The following is a 15,612-nucleotide window of genomic DNA, read 5'->3' on the forward strand; positions in this document are numbered from 1 at the left end:
AATGGCAGCCTTTTGACTGGACAGAATCATCCATTAATTGTATCATGTTAGAAAAGGAAAAGGAAGGCTTATGAAATCACTGGTATAGAGTAGAGGATTAGGAAACTGATAAGCAATTTTTGACAATTTTACTGACAGTAGACACAATTCTCATGCCTTCTCATACAGGTTATATCTAGACATTTATACCAGTTAGTTATAGCTGAATAACAAACTATGCCAAACTAGAGTGGCTTAAAGCAGCAGCCATTGTGAATCAGGAATTCAGGCATCCATCAACTGGGAGATTCTTCTATTCCCTGTGACATCATGAGTATTACTCAGTGAGACCCAACTGATGTATAAGCTCATCTGGAGGGTCCAAGATGGCTCAGGCCTTGGCAATGGTGATTGGTAAAGTAGATTCCACTGCTTATCGAGAGCACACCTCTCCAACATGTTGGTCTCAGGATAATCAGTATCCTTACATGGAGCTCAGGAGTTCCAAAAATAGTGTAGTGAGTCTGAGAATGTGACTTCCATCACATTCCTTTGTCATGAAAGTCAGCCTTGATTAAAGGAAAAGGGAATTTAATGTTATCTATAAATGGAAGGGGCAAAAAGTTTTAGTCATTTCAAATCTACTACAGCTACTACTCTCTCAATATTGGCTTTGTATATATGTTAAAATATGTGTTATCATGGCCATGTCTTTGAAAACAGAATACTTGTGAAATAAAAGGGTTTGAGAATGAAGAGGCTATTAAAAAGTGTACCAGCTAATAAATACCTGAAAATACTTTTGATTCCCCAGTATTTGAAGTATAGAGCTCAAAGAAATTAAATGGCACAGTGTGCTTACATTTCATATTGTTCATTGAGATATGTGTATGTGTGTGCATGATATATATGGATATAAATGTATGTGTGTGTATATATATACATATATATAATGCAATCATAATAATAAATGCAAGCACATTATCATTTTCTCAGCCAGTGAAACAAACATCTTAAATTGCATGTTTGTTAATATGTTTTTGAAGATAAAGAGCAGACATCAATATAAGTAGAACTTTTCAATAGTAGTACATTTTTAATTGTATATTTTAAATTATGTTGACACACCTTGAGGCTCAATATCATGAACTACAAAATAAGTCAAATTAAGGAATAAAATGAGTATATGAATGCACAAGTGTGGACTACATAAGTTGTCTTCCTTGTTAGCATTCATGTAGTATGTTTCATTTTTAATACTTTGTTATATTGACAGCTTTGCTGGGAAAGACATTAGTTTTAAAATGACTATTTTTAGAAAATAAAATAAGAAAAGTTGTGTCTAAATATATAAAAATACTAACATAATATATAATATTTTTTATATATAGTATGCATACATATAGTCTTTGAGTTTATAAGTGTGTTTAGAAGAAAATAAACATAATTTGTAATCCTGCCACTTAGAGGCTCAGAGACTGGTGTGTATCCTATAAAAGAGTTGAAACTAGAATGACTTCTTGATCACTGACTTTTTTCAATGATCTATAAAATATCCACTAAGAATATATGGATTATTTATTTTGACAAATTTTCTTATAACATTATGATATCTAAAAATACTAAACTGGTAAGACCTGAAGATGAAAGAATTAAAGCTAATTTTCACTCCGCACTTCTAGTAGAGAGGTGATTATACCTGTACTGTGGAAGTTTTTTAACGCAAAGTGATCCCAAGAGCTAATATTTCTGAACTCTCTCCATGTCTCATTCATTCCTTCCCAGAAGAGGAACATTGGTGGGTTTGGGAGAAGAACATGAGCAGGCATACACAATCCACTTCCTTATCCTCTTCCTTGGGAGTATGCTAACCCTTGGGAAAATTGTCTTGTATTTATTCATGTTATTATTTACAAACTGCATTAATGCTGTGATTAGAGGAGGGCCTACAGTACTATAGGGAAGCAGGGAGGTGTCAGTTCAATTCAGAGTGTTGGGGCATTTGGAGAGCAAAATTTACATAATGGATAGGGCTTTCTCTTGAGTCAGGTTCACGGCTTCAGCTTTGGACACTGGATTTTGGTCTGTAGGCAGGACATTTGGATTTCGGCAGTAGTCCTGAGCTGGCTTTATTTGTTTAGGCTACAGAGAGGGGGTTTTGTACACATGCTTTGCTATTTCTATAGAAGAAAGGCTACACTTCCCAGACCTTAATTAAATTACTAAAGGTTTCAAAGTAGTCCTAGCCTTAAGACAGTAGATACAAGACTCAACCAGGGGCTGAACTTAAAGCAACCATCTGAAAAGGTTTCAGTCATGTTTCTAGTCTCCAGGGTGGTGAAGAAGGTTCAGGCCTTGGTGAGCAACAAATGGTGGCCAAGGCCTTAGCAATAACAAAGATCTCATAGTTACCTTGAGGTGATGACTCAGTCTATATGTGGGAGCTGCAGGTTATGGCCTCGGCACCCATGAGTGGGCACCGTGAGGATCTTTTGATGACATGGGAAGGCCACAGAGCCCTTAGAAAACAGGGAAGCTAATCCAAGGATTCAATTGTAGGGAAAAATTTTTTCCAACTTCAAGTCTTGAATTTGTTGTATTTAAATTCCAATAAATTTTTATGGGGATTCCATAATTCTAATGAGATTTTAGCTTTATAGTTTTAGTGCAAAGCCCCAGTAGTCAGTGCTAAATTGAATGCTCCAAAATACATTCAAATTCGGGGTTGAGAAAGGATCTGTGGAAAGGCCAAGCTTGACTTGTTAAAGCTCTTGTATGGATTTAAGTGTCTCCCCAGCAAGTATTCTCAAGTTGGTTTTCAATTGATTAATTATATGTAAGAACAAAATTTTCCAAAGAGGTTAGAAGTGATTAAGTCAAAGTGACTCCAAAGGATGAGGCAATGAGAACAGATTGTGTATGGTCTGTCGTTAATGTCCAAGCTTAAACTTGTGCAATCTTATAGTTCTGTCCATATCCCAACATGTTCAAAGAGATCATCATAGTTGATCTTTGAGTGTCCTGGTTTCATAACTTCCAAGAATTTAGTGGAAAAATGAACATCTATAAGTTACAAAATTTGGATTCCTAAATTTTACTCTAAAATTCTCTTCCATTTTTAAGTAACTAAATGTTCTTTTCCTTCAAATTAATTTTAATGGGATATCTAAATATATAACTTGTTAAATATATAGACATATAAAAATAGCATTGCTTTGACAATAGAGGTTACAGAATTCAGAGTCATGTCTACTCACACCTCACCCCATACACATATTCACTGATGCCACCCCTTTTCCACTCAGGTTTGATCTGTGGGTCAGGATCACAGATGGTGGGGAAGGAGGGTAAGGTAGCAGTATGAGCTCATGGGTAGCTTCTTCCTGATCTTTTTCAGAAGGAGAGAAAATAAGTCAACAGCGTTCATGTTGCCGTCATTGTGGTGGGGTATGTCCTAGCCCATGGTAATTTTCTTCTCCCTCAAATGCTTCCTTTCTGAAAGTGGAAGATCTAATAGTAGCTGAAACAGTTGAAATTCTTCTGGTTGCAAATAATCAAAATCTAATTTGGAATGACTTAAATCATCAAGAGGTACTTATTACCTCATGTAACTGAAATTTCAGAAGTAAACTGGGTTTCAAATGTGGCTTGATTTGGTGGTCTTTGCAGGGCACCAGACCCCCCATTTATCTTAGTCTCTGTATTCTGCCTTTGCAGGGTTTCCTTCATGAATCCATGTAGTAGCTTCCCATGCAGTTGTTGACCTTTCTTATATGGTTTGAAAGTGTGTGGAGCCTTTCCAGGTTTTCCAGGCTTCACATGTATACAACCAATTCAAATGATGTGAGACTTCCTAGCAGTTTCTAGAACATCCTAACATACAGAGAAATTTTCTCTAATCCAAACCACAGCATGGTCTATCTGCACATTCCTATGGGCAGGAGGAGTGTGGTTGTTGGAGTTCAGTCCTTTCAAATGACATAACAGAAGATGACAAAGGAAAGTTACCCTAAAGCAAAATCCAACTACACTATTGCAATAAATGGGGAGTGGTTACTAGGACACAAATAGACGTGTCTATGATGGTCACCACTTTGATTACCCAATATCCATACATATCCTTTTTCTTGTATAAACACATGCAGACGTGTTCTTTGTCTGTCTAAAAGTGCACTTGCACCATCCCTAAAGTAAAACAGCCTAAAACAACTACATTCTGAATTCAGCTGTGAGTCAGGGTCTCTAGGTGATTGTTCATTCCTTTCAATTATGTACAGATGTAGCCTAGTTCTGCCTAGGTAATATTCTTCTCTCAATATATGAGTGGTATGGGGACAGTCTAGCCTCAATAAAAGCTTCCATTTCAAAACAGGAAGAACCAGAGATGTGGTTCATATTGATATCATTAATATCTGCAGCCTACCAGTGGATAAAGTTTCTTTATCTATAAAATCTACCTTTCCTGAGGTTTGCTCCCTTATAAGATCTTTTTTGCTTTTAAATCAAGGTGACCTCTGAGGTAGGCAGTGAAGACAGAGATTCTTTACAGGCCTACTTGTTTATCTTAATTAAGTGGTTCTCAAAGGGAAGCTCTCACACCCTGCAGAAAGCCTCGTAAATGTGTCTGGGCTTTTTTGATGACCACACACTTTGAAGGTGCTCCCAGTATTCAGTGGGATGGTTCTCCTGCAAATTAACAAAGTCCTTTGGGGTTCATTTACTAGGCTTTGAACCAAATATTTCTAACTAAGTTCTGATAGAACATTAGAAGTTATCTTTACATTTTATTAGTAATGTTTATTTTGCACTGTTTTACACTAATGCCATTCCATATATTTGTTTTAAGCAACAGACTTTCTTTGTATAGAAAAAAATTAAATCATTTGGGATGGGAAGGGAGGACAACACAGATATAGTTAAACGGCATAAATAAAAGTGATCAGAATACATTTTTTAACTTTATTAATTTTATTACTACTGAAAAGGATCAAGGAAGATAAGAAAAATTAGCAAGATGGTATAAAGGTGGTTTCTATGGACATAAAGGCCTATTGCAAACATTCCTGGAATGGAATAGCCAAAGGGCATTTTTTTAAAACAGAATTTGCTATTGACATTGTTTCTGATTATAATGTAAACCTCTAGTCTCCATACCTTCAATTACTAAGTAAAATCTATGATACTCCTGGATATGCTCAATGATTCCTCTTTATTGGGGAAAAAGCAGTAGAGACTGGACTTCACAAGGACAAATATGTTATTGTAGATTCCCTGAGGTGAAATTTATAGATGATTTGTGAATCTGAGTCTACTTTCTCTCCCTTAAAGTATTCACAGAAAATGTTCATGACATCTTTTACCTCTACAGGACATAGGTAGGAATTTCTAGGCAATCTTTTTTTTCAATATCATTAATCTACAATTACATGAGGAACATTATGTTTACTAGACTCCCCCCATCACCAAGTCCCCCCACACATACCCCATTAGTCACTGTTCATCAGCTTAGTGAGTTGCTGTAAAATCACTACTTCTCTGTGTTGCACAGCCCTCCCTGTGCCCCCCCTCCCCACATTATACATGCTAATTGTAAGGCACCCTTTCTTCTCCCCCACACTTCTCCCTCTCTTTCTACCCTCCTCCCTAGTCCCTTTCCCTTTGGTAACTGTTAGGCCATTCTTGGGTCCTGTGAGTATGCTGCTCTTTTGCTCCCTCAGTTTTTTCTTTGCTCTTATAGTCCACAGATGAGTGAAATCATTTGTTACTTGTCTTTCTCTGCCAGGCTTATTTCACTGAGCATAATACCCTCAGCTCCATCCATATTGTTGCAAATGGTAGGATTTATTTTCTTCTTATGGCTGAATAATATTCCATTGTGTATATGTACCACATCTTCTTTATCCATTCATCTACTGATGGACACTTAGGTTGCTTCCATATCTTGGCTATTGTAAACAATGCTACAATAAACATAGGGGTGCATATGTCTTTTTCAAACTGGGCTGCTGCATTCTTAGGGTAAATTCCTAGGAGTGGAATTCCTGGGACAAATGATATTTCTATTTTGAGATTTTTGAGGAACTTGCATACTGCTATCCACAATAGTTGAACTAATTTACATTCCCTCCAGCCATGTAGGAGGATTCCCCTTTCTCCACAACCTCACCAACATTGTTGTTGTTTCTCTTTTGGATGGTGGCGATCCTTACTGGTGTAAGGTGGTATCTCATTGTGGTTTTAATCTACATTTCTCTGATGACTAGCAATGCGGAGCATCTTTTCATGTGTCTGTTGGCCATCTGAATTTCGTCTTTGGAGAACTGTCTGTTCAGCAGCTCCTCTGACAATTTTTTAATTGGATTATTTGCTTTTTGTTTGCTCTCTATATATTTTGGATGTCAACCCTTTATCAGATCTGCTGTTTATGAATATATTCTCCTATACTGTAGGATGCCTTTTTGTTCTATTGGTGGTGTCCTCTGCTGTACAGAAGCTTTTCAGCTTGATATAGTTCCACTTGTTCATTTTTGCTTTAGTTTCCCTTGCATGGGAAGATATGTTCATGAAGTTGCTCATGTTTATGTCAAAGAGATTTTTGCCTATGTTTTTTTCTAGAAGTTTTATGGTTTCATGACTTACATTCAGGTCTTTGATCCATTTCGAATTTACTTTTGTGTATGGGGTTTAACAATGATCCAGTTTCATTCTCTTACATGTACCTGTCCAGTTTCACTAACACCAGCTGTTGAAGTGGCTGCCATTTCCCCATTGTATGTCCATGGCTTTTTTATCATATATTAATTGACCATATATGTTTGGTTTAATATCTGGACTCTCAATTCTGTTCCACTGATTTGTGGCTTTGTTCTTGTGCCAGTACCAAATTGTCTTAATTACTGTGGCTTTTTAGTAGAGCTTGAAGTTGGGGAGCGAGATTCCCCCAGCTTTATTCTTCCTTCTCAGGATTGCTTTGGCTATTTGGGGTCTTTGGTGGTTCCATATGAAATTGAAAACTATTTGTTCCAGTTCATTGAAGAATGCTGTTGGTATTTTGATAGGGATTGCATTGAATCTGTAGATTGCTTTAGACAGGATGGCCATTTTGACAATATTAATTCTTCCTAGCCAAGAGTATGGGATGAGTTTCCATTTGTTAGTGTCCTCTTTAATTTCTCTTAAGAGTGTCTTGTAGTTTTCAGGGTACAGTTCTTTCACTTCCTTGCTTAGGTTTATTCCTAGGTATTTTATTTTATGTGATGCAATTGTGAATGGAATTGTTTTCCTGATTTCTCTTTCTGCTAGTTCATTGTTAATGTAAAGGAATGCAACAGATTTCTGTGTATTAATTTTGTATCCTGTAACTTTCCTGAATTCAGATATTAGTTCTAGTAGTTTTGGAGTGGAGTCTTTAGGGTTTTTTATGTACAATATCATGTCATCTGCAAACAGTGACATTTTGACATTTTTTCCACTCTGGATGCCTTGTATTTCTTTGTTTTTTCTAATTGCCATGGCTAGGACCTCCAGTATTATGTTGAATAACAGTGGGGAGAGTGGGTATCCCTGTCTTGTTCCCAATCTTAGAGGAAAAGCTTTCTGCTTCTTGCTGTTAAGTATGATCTAGGCTGTGGGTTTGTCATATATGGCCTTTATTATGCCCATTTTGTTGAGAGTTTTTATCTTGAATGGATGTTGAATTTTATCAAATGCTTTTTCAGCATCTATGGAGATGATCATGTGGTATTAGTCCTTTTTGTTGATGTGGTCCATGATGTTGATAGATTTTTGAATATTTTACCATCCTTGCATCCCCGAGATGAATCCCACTTGATCATGGTGTATGATTTTTTTGATGTATTTTTGAATTCGGTTTGCTAATATTTTGTTGAGTATTTTTGCATCTATGTTCATCAGGGACATTGCTCTGTAATTTTCTTTTCTGATGGGGCCTTTGCCTGGTTTTGGTATTAGAGTGATGCTGGCTTGATAGAATGAGTTTGGAAGTATTCCCCTTATCTTCTTTTTTTTGAAAACTTTAAGGAGAATGGGTATTCTGTCTTCTCTATATATCTGATAAAATTCAGTGGTGAATCCGTCTGGTCTGGGAGCTTTGTTCTTGGTTAGTTTTTTGATTACTTATTCAATTTCATTGCTGGTAATTGGTCTGTTTAGATTTTCTGTTTCTTCCTCTGTCAACCTTGGAGGGTTGTATTTTTCTAGGAAGTTGTATATTCCTTCTAGGTTATCCAGTTTGTTAGCATATAAATTCTCATAGTATCCTCTAATAATTATTTGTATATCTGTGGGGTTCGTCATGATTTTTCCATTCTCATTTCTGATTCAGTTGATGTGTGTAGATTCTCTTTTTCTCTTAATAAGTCTGGCAAGGGGCTTTTCTATCTTGATTATTTTCTTAAAGAACCAGCTCTTGGTTTCATTGATTTTTTTCTATTGTCTTATTCTTCTCAATTTTATTTGTTTCTTCTCTGATCTTTATTGTGTCCCTCCTTCTGCTGACTTTGGGGGTCAGTTGTTCTTCTTTTTCCAGTTTCAATAATTGTGACTTTAGACTACTCATTTGGGTTTGTTCTTCCTTCTTTAAATATGCCTGATTGCTACATACTTTTCTCTTAGAACTGCCTTCACTCCGTCCCACAAAAGTTGGAGCTTTGTGCTGTTGTTGTTATTTTTCTCCATATATTGCTTGATCTCTATTTTGATTTGGTCATTGATCCATTGATTATTTAGAAGCATTTTGTTAAACCTCCATTTTTGTGTTTGTGAGCCTTTTTGTTTTCTTTGTACAATTTATTTCTGGTTTTATGCCTTTGTGGTCTGAGAAGTTGGTTGGTAGAATTTCAATCTTTTTTAATTTACTGAGTCTCTTTTTGTGACCTAGTATGTGGTATATTCTGAAAAATGTTCCATGTGCTCTTGAGAAGAATGTGTATCCTGCTGCTTTTGGGTGTAGAGTTCTGTAGATGTCTGTTAAGTTCATCTGTTCTAGTGTGTTGTTCAGTGCCTCTGTGTCCTTACTTATTTTCTGTCTGGTGGATCTGTCCTTTGGAGTGAGTGGTGTGTTGAAAAAAAAAATCTCCTAAAATAAATGCATTGTATTGTATTTCCTCCTTTAATTCTGTTAGTATTTGTTTCACATATATTGGTGCTCCTGTATTGGGTGCATATATATTTATAATGGTGATATCCTCTTGTTGGGCTGACCCCTTTATCATTGCATAATGTCCTTCATTATCTATTTTTACTCTCTTTTTTTTTGAAGTCTATTTTGTCACATACAAGTACTGCAACACCTGATTTTTTCTCCCTATTGTTTGCATGCAATATCTTTTTCCATCCCTTGACTTTTAGCCTGTGTATGTCTTTGGGTTTGAGGTGAGTCTCTTGTAAGCAGCATATAGATGGGTCTTGCTTTTTTATCTAGTCTATTACTCTGTGTCTTTTGATTGGTGCATTTAGTCCATTTACATTTACGGTCATTACTGAAAGATATATACTTATTGCCATTGCAGGCTTTAAATTTGTGGTTACCAAAGGTCAAGGATAGCTTGTTTACTATCTAACTGTCTAGCAACTCACTTATTAAGCTATTATAAACACAGTCTGATGACTATTTCTGTCCCTTCTTTTTCTTCTTCCTACATTCTTTATATGTTAGGTGTTTTATTCTGTGCTCTTCTGTGTTTCCTTTGACTGTTTTTGTGCATAGTTGATTTTATTTTTTGCCTTTAGTTAGTATTTGGTTGTTCTACTTTCTTTGGTGTGATTTTATTTTCTCTGGTGACACCTATTTAGCCTTAGGAGTTCTTCCATCTAGAGCAGTCCCTTTAAGATACCCTGGAGAGGTGCTTTGTGGGAGGCAAATTCCATCAACTTTTGCTTGTCTGGGAATTGTTTTACCCCTCCTTCATATTTAAATGATAATTGTGCTGGATACATTATTCTTGGTTCAAGGCCCTTCTGTTTCATTGCATTAAATATATCACACCATTCTCTTCTGGCCTGTAAGGTTTCTGTTTAGAAGTCTGATGATACCCTGATGGGTTTTCCTTTGTAGGTGACCTTTTTTCTTTCTCTGGATGCCTTTAATACTCTGTCCTTGTCCTTGATCTTTGCCATTTTAATTATTGTGTGTCTTGGTGTTGTCCTCCTTGGGTTCCTTCTGTTGGGAGTTCTGTGTACTTCCGTGGTCTGAGAGACTATTTCCTCCCCCAGTTTGAGGAAGTTTTAAGCAATTATTTCTTCAAAGACACTTTCTATCCTTTTTTCTCTCTCTTCTTCTGGTACCCCTATAACGCAAATATTGTTCCGTTTGGATTGGTCACACAGTTCTCTTAATATTCTTTCATTTCTGGAGATCCTTTTATCTCTCTCTGCCTCAGCTTCTCTGTATTCCTGTTCTCTGATTTCTATTCCATTAATGGTCTCTTACACCTCATCCAGTCTGCTCTTATGTCCTTCCACAGATTATTTCCTTTCTGTAATCTCCCTCCTGACTTGATCCCTTAGCTCTTGCATATTTTTCTGCAGTCCATCAGCATGTTTATAACCTTTATTTTGAATTCTTTTTCAGGAAGATTGGTTATATCTATCTCCCCAGGACCTCTCTCAGGGGTTGTCTGGGTAATTCTGGATTGGACCAAATTCTTCTGCCTTTTCATGGTGATAGAGGGAGTCATAGGCAGGTGTCATGTGTATCAGCTGGTAAAACAAAGTCCCTTCCTGCTTCCTGGTCACCCTGCCCTTCTCTGCTGCCTGTGCTGGTTACCTGCACACCGTGACCAGAGTCCAGGTTAATCCCCTGAGCTGCTATGGGTGGGGCATCCCTCGGGGCAGCCCAGAGCCCTGCAGGGAGAGGCAGGTGCACTGGGTGTGCTCTCCTGCGAGAATGGCTCCCTTTCATGCCTTGCCACAGCCTCCCCTCCCTGCGCCAAGTAGCTGTGCACTGGAGGCAGCCTGTGTGTCTGGCCCGGGTGGCTGCACACCCAGAGGAGACTCTGCGCGGCTGCTGTGGGTGCAGCCACTCTCAGGCTGCTTGGCTGCCGTGATGGGGCTGTGCTGGCTGGGGAAACGCATGGCAGGCTGCTTATCACCATGAGGGGCTTCAGGGCTGCATTGCCACTCAGGGGGTTAGGGCACCTGAAGTTCCTCAGGATTCCCCACCTACTGGGCTGAGTGTGCTGGGATGATTCCGTCCAGCTGTGAGGCCCCTGTCCCTTTAAAACTTTCAAAAAAGCACTCACTTTTTTTATTGTATTAGGGGAGCTGGCTGTGGGATCCGCTAGCAGATTTTACTTTTCTGTTTCCCTGATATCCAGCACACCACACAGTGTGTGTCTGTGCTCCCAGTGCAGATTCCTAGGGCTGGTTATTTAGCAGTTCTGGGCTCCCACTCCCTCCCTGCTCCAACTCCTTTCCTCCCGCTGGTTTGTTGGGGTCAGGGGAGTGCTCGGGTCCCGCCAGGCCATGGTTTGTGTGTTACCCCCTTCATGAGATGCTGAGTTCTTGCAGATGTAGGTGTAGCCTGGCTGTTGTACTGTGTCCTCTGGTCTCTCTTTTAGGAATAGTTGTATTTGTTGTATTTTCAAAAGTATATATGGTTTTGGGAGGCAATTCCACTGTCCTACTCATACCACCATCTTGGCTCCTCCCCAGTTTCTAGGCAATCTTGATATGCATTCTGTAAATTCCAATCATGTCTATCCATTAAAAGAGTAAGTCTTAAAGGACAAACATTAAGTTTACATATTTTTCTTATAGCAAACGCTAGCTTACATTTATATATAGGTTGTACCTGCATTGATATATGTTCCATAATTTGTAAAGCATCCAAAAATTGAACATGTTCCTATATGATGTAATCAGTATTAATATTCAAATAATTTTGAAAGAAAAGACTCTTCACTACAGTTTCAACCATTTTCATTAGGTACAACTATTCCTTACCTCTAACCATTAGATGTTTCATTGTTGCTGAAACCCAATAAACTTAAGAAATCTCAAACACATTAATCACTCATCATCCATGCAAGTGGGTCTCTCCTATTCTTGTTTTCACAAGCAAAGCAAAAGGGAATGAATAGGTTCTGAAAACTTGTATTCCTCTTCAACTCATCTATATATACATTCAGTCACCAAATGTCACTATATTATCCAATCTACCTCTTTGACTACTGTCATTGGATGCATTAGAAATATTTTCTCGAGTCTTTGAGTTTCCAAGTGAAATTTTATTTTACTCCCCACTTTTCCATATCCCCCTTCCTGCAACCCCACCTACGAACCCACCACACACACACACACACACAACATACACACTCTCTCTCTATTAAATTATTACTTTCTTTCAAATTTTACTTACCTAAATTTTCTTTCAAATTTCAACTTTTTCTTAAAGTAGGCCTTTAATTAATGTTTTTTTCATTTAAATTTCTTATCTCATATTTATATCATTAATTGAAAAGAAATGAAAATCAATGTCTTACACTTTTCCATGGGTTACTCAAAGCTCAGAAGATTCTCTCACACTTAACTGACTCCTATTGTGTCCAACTTTGTTGTAGGTTAGTTGATAAAATACAACTTTATGTACAATGTTAAAAAAGAAAAAGAAAATGCATTTGAAGGTCTCTGAATGGAATCAATAGCTTAAAAACCTTGGTAAGAAAGTAATTTTTACATTTTGGAGTGTTCAAACAGCAATTGCAAAAATGTAATGAAATTCTTTTTAATTAAAGTTATTGTTTTCAGTCATGGACTATGTTTATCAGACTTCTATCCTTTGAATGAAGTTTTATAACAGGACTATGCTATTTTCAACACTAAATTATAGCTAGTGACTGCTTTTACTATTTAACAGGTATCATTAGAAGAGTTTGTTGTTAGAACAGAGAGAAGACAAATGTAATTAAACAGTTCTCTGACCTCCAAGAAGTGGAGAGAAAAATAGTCAGTTTTGGCTAAACTGAAAGCCTTGTTACAACTCCTCAGAATGAACAAGATGTACTTTCAAATGAGGTGAATACTACTTCAACTTCTTGACATTCTCTAAGTCATGATTTATTACTTGAGGCTTTTTGTGAAATTTCTGAGCTGATTTCACAGAAGTAGACTTCTATCTTTCCCTTTTGTGACCTTGCAAATCTCTCATAAAAAGGACATAATTCGTAAGGCAAAAAATAGGAGAAATTGATAATGAAAACGGGCATATCTGTCTCTACACATACAAGTCCATAGGTTTAAGTAATTTTTCTTTGTGTCACTTCTATTGTCAATTTAAATAGCCCATTTATTTGTATTAACTAAGTTTATATGTCCATAGTCTAATATAATAAAAATTAGAATTAGCTGGCTCACTTAAGTAGGGTTTTAGCCTTTCAAATATATATATATATATATATATATATATATATATATATATATATATATATATATATATATAGAGAGAGAGAGAGAGAGAGAGAGAGAGAGAGAGAGTACATTGTTGTTTTAGAAAGAATGTCTTGTTCATATTTCATACGCAAATGTTAAACCTAATACTTTTAAACTACTTCGAAAAACCTGTGCTTGGCATAGCTGTATGCTGTTGATGTTGTTTTCAAACTGTGTGACTACGAACACATTACATAAAGGTAGCCCTAAAAAGCTTGCTTCCCTAGAGGTGGCACCTGTGGTGTGGGTAGCCCTGGTGTTGCTCATCCTTTCAGCTTTTTGAGCTAGAGTGATAGCCCTGATTTGATGTTGGCAGAAACTTGTGTGAGGTGGAGGGTGAGACTGTCACCACTACCTTGTTAATTTAATGAAACCGGAGACTTCTATATGTTTAGTCAGCCCATAAACTCCTTTATTAGCATTAGGACCAAACAAGTAAAGTTGCTGTTTTTCATCCTTGTTCACACAGTTCTTCAGGATGATTTGTAAGATGTTATTTTGAAAAGGGGCATATGAAAAAATGTTTGGAGGCACTAAAGAAAATAATCAGAATATGTTACCAGTGATTCACTGTTCATAAGTTTCTGAATTAATTTGGAGCAGTGGACAATTTTGTCACCTACGGTTAATTTGACACTATCTAGGGAAAATTTTGGCTTAGAAGAGGACACATCTGTAGATCTTGAGAGAAGGATGTGTGGGAAGTTGGATATTAAATCCAACAGTATTTCTGGAATTGCTGTGCCGCGTTCGGGGGACAGAGATATTAAAGTTTACTCCTAGTTTTCTGGACGAGAAGGGTGCTTCTGTGTACTGAAATGGTAAATATTACTTGTGGTGACTTATGGGTAAGAAATATTAATGTATTATTAAATTTTTGCTTTATCAATTGAGGAATTCCTTCTGACATTTAAGGGATGGAAGCTGGGAGTTCTATGCATTCACAAGGCACAGTAGAGCCCCTGACAACAGGCAGTTTTCCAGCCCACAATGTCAGTAGTGTGAGGTAGGTAAACCCTGACCTAGAGAAACAAGAAATGTCTTTCAGAGGGACATAATCTACCTCCCAGGAAAAAAAGCGTATTTTTATATCTATATTCACATTCTTAGTACAATTAAAAATATATTCATATCACCCACTGATGAGTCACACACATTTGACCTTTGGAGACAGATAAATGATGATGATAATTACAAGTTTTTTTCATATCTTAGGGGTTGTGTGTCAGTGTGGAAACTTTTGGCTGCAAGTAACAAAATTCCCCATTTAAACTGTGTTAATCAATAGAGAAGTTTAATGCCTTACTTAACAGGAAGTACTGTAGTAGTACGGCTCCAGAGTTAGTTGATTCAATTGTATTAAGGACCAACACTTTCTCCCATCCTCTGTGGTTTGTCATCCACAATGTGAAGGCGTTCTAGAGCTAGTTCCTTACAGTCATGAAATATATGATCGCAAAGATCGCCTGATCCGTCTAACTCAGGTTACTTGTCCAAGCCTAGACGAAATAGTTGCTGGAGGACTGTCATGTGTTGACTGGCATAGATTAGTAAGGAAACACGCCTGGAGCTTGTGAAGGGGACAGATTTCATTGCTGCAAAATTGTGATGTTGGTAGGAAGGAATAAGTTAAGAAGGGTCGTCAAGTAATTTACTAACAGTGATTTATGTTATAGACAGTAGGAAGATAGAATGTCTGATAAGTATCCTTAACTCAGAATAAAGAAGTCTGAATTCCTACCCCAACATAATAAAGGTTTTATTAATATATATTAAATATTATATTAATTAATTGCTAATACATAATACATTGTATTAATAAATTCTGTTTTTATTTATGAACAGTATATTAATATGTCTAACTAACCCATAAGAAACCCCATAAGTCACCACAGTAATATTTTTCATTTCAATACACAGAAATACCCATTTCCTCTTCCAGAACTCTTGCAGTAAACTTTAATATCTCTGAACCCACAGCACTGCACGGTGATTCACAGCAATACTGTTGGGTAGATTTAACATGCATTTTCCCATACATCCTTCTCTCTATATATATTAATTTCATCCTCTTCTAAGCCACCTGATCTCTTAGTGGGCTCTAATTCCAGGAGGAGAAGACTGCTGGCAGACTCTGAACCTGGACTGAGTCTGATACATTTGAAGGACAAAATGCAACTGAAA

Source organism: Manis javanica, chromosome 2, assembly GCF_040802235.1.
Source record: "Manis javanica isolate MJ-LG chromosome 2, MJ_LKY, whole genome shotgun sequence".
Lineage (NCBI taxonomy): Eukaryota > Metazoa > Chordata > Mammalia > Pholidota > Manidae > Manis > Manis javanica.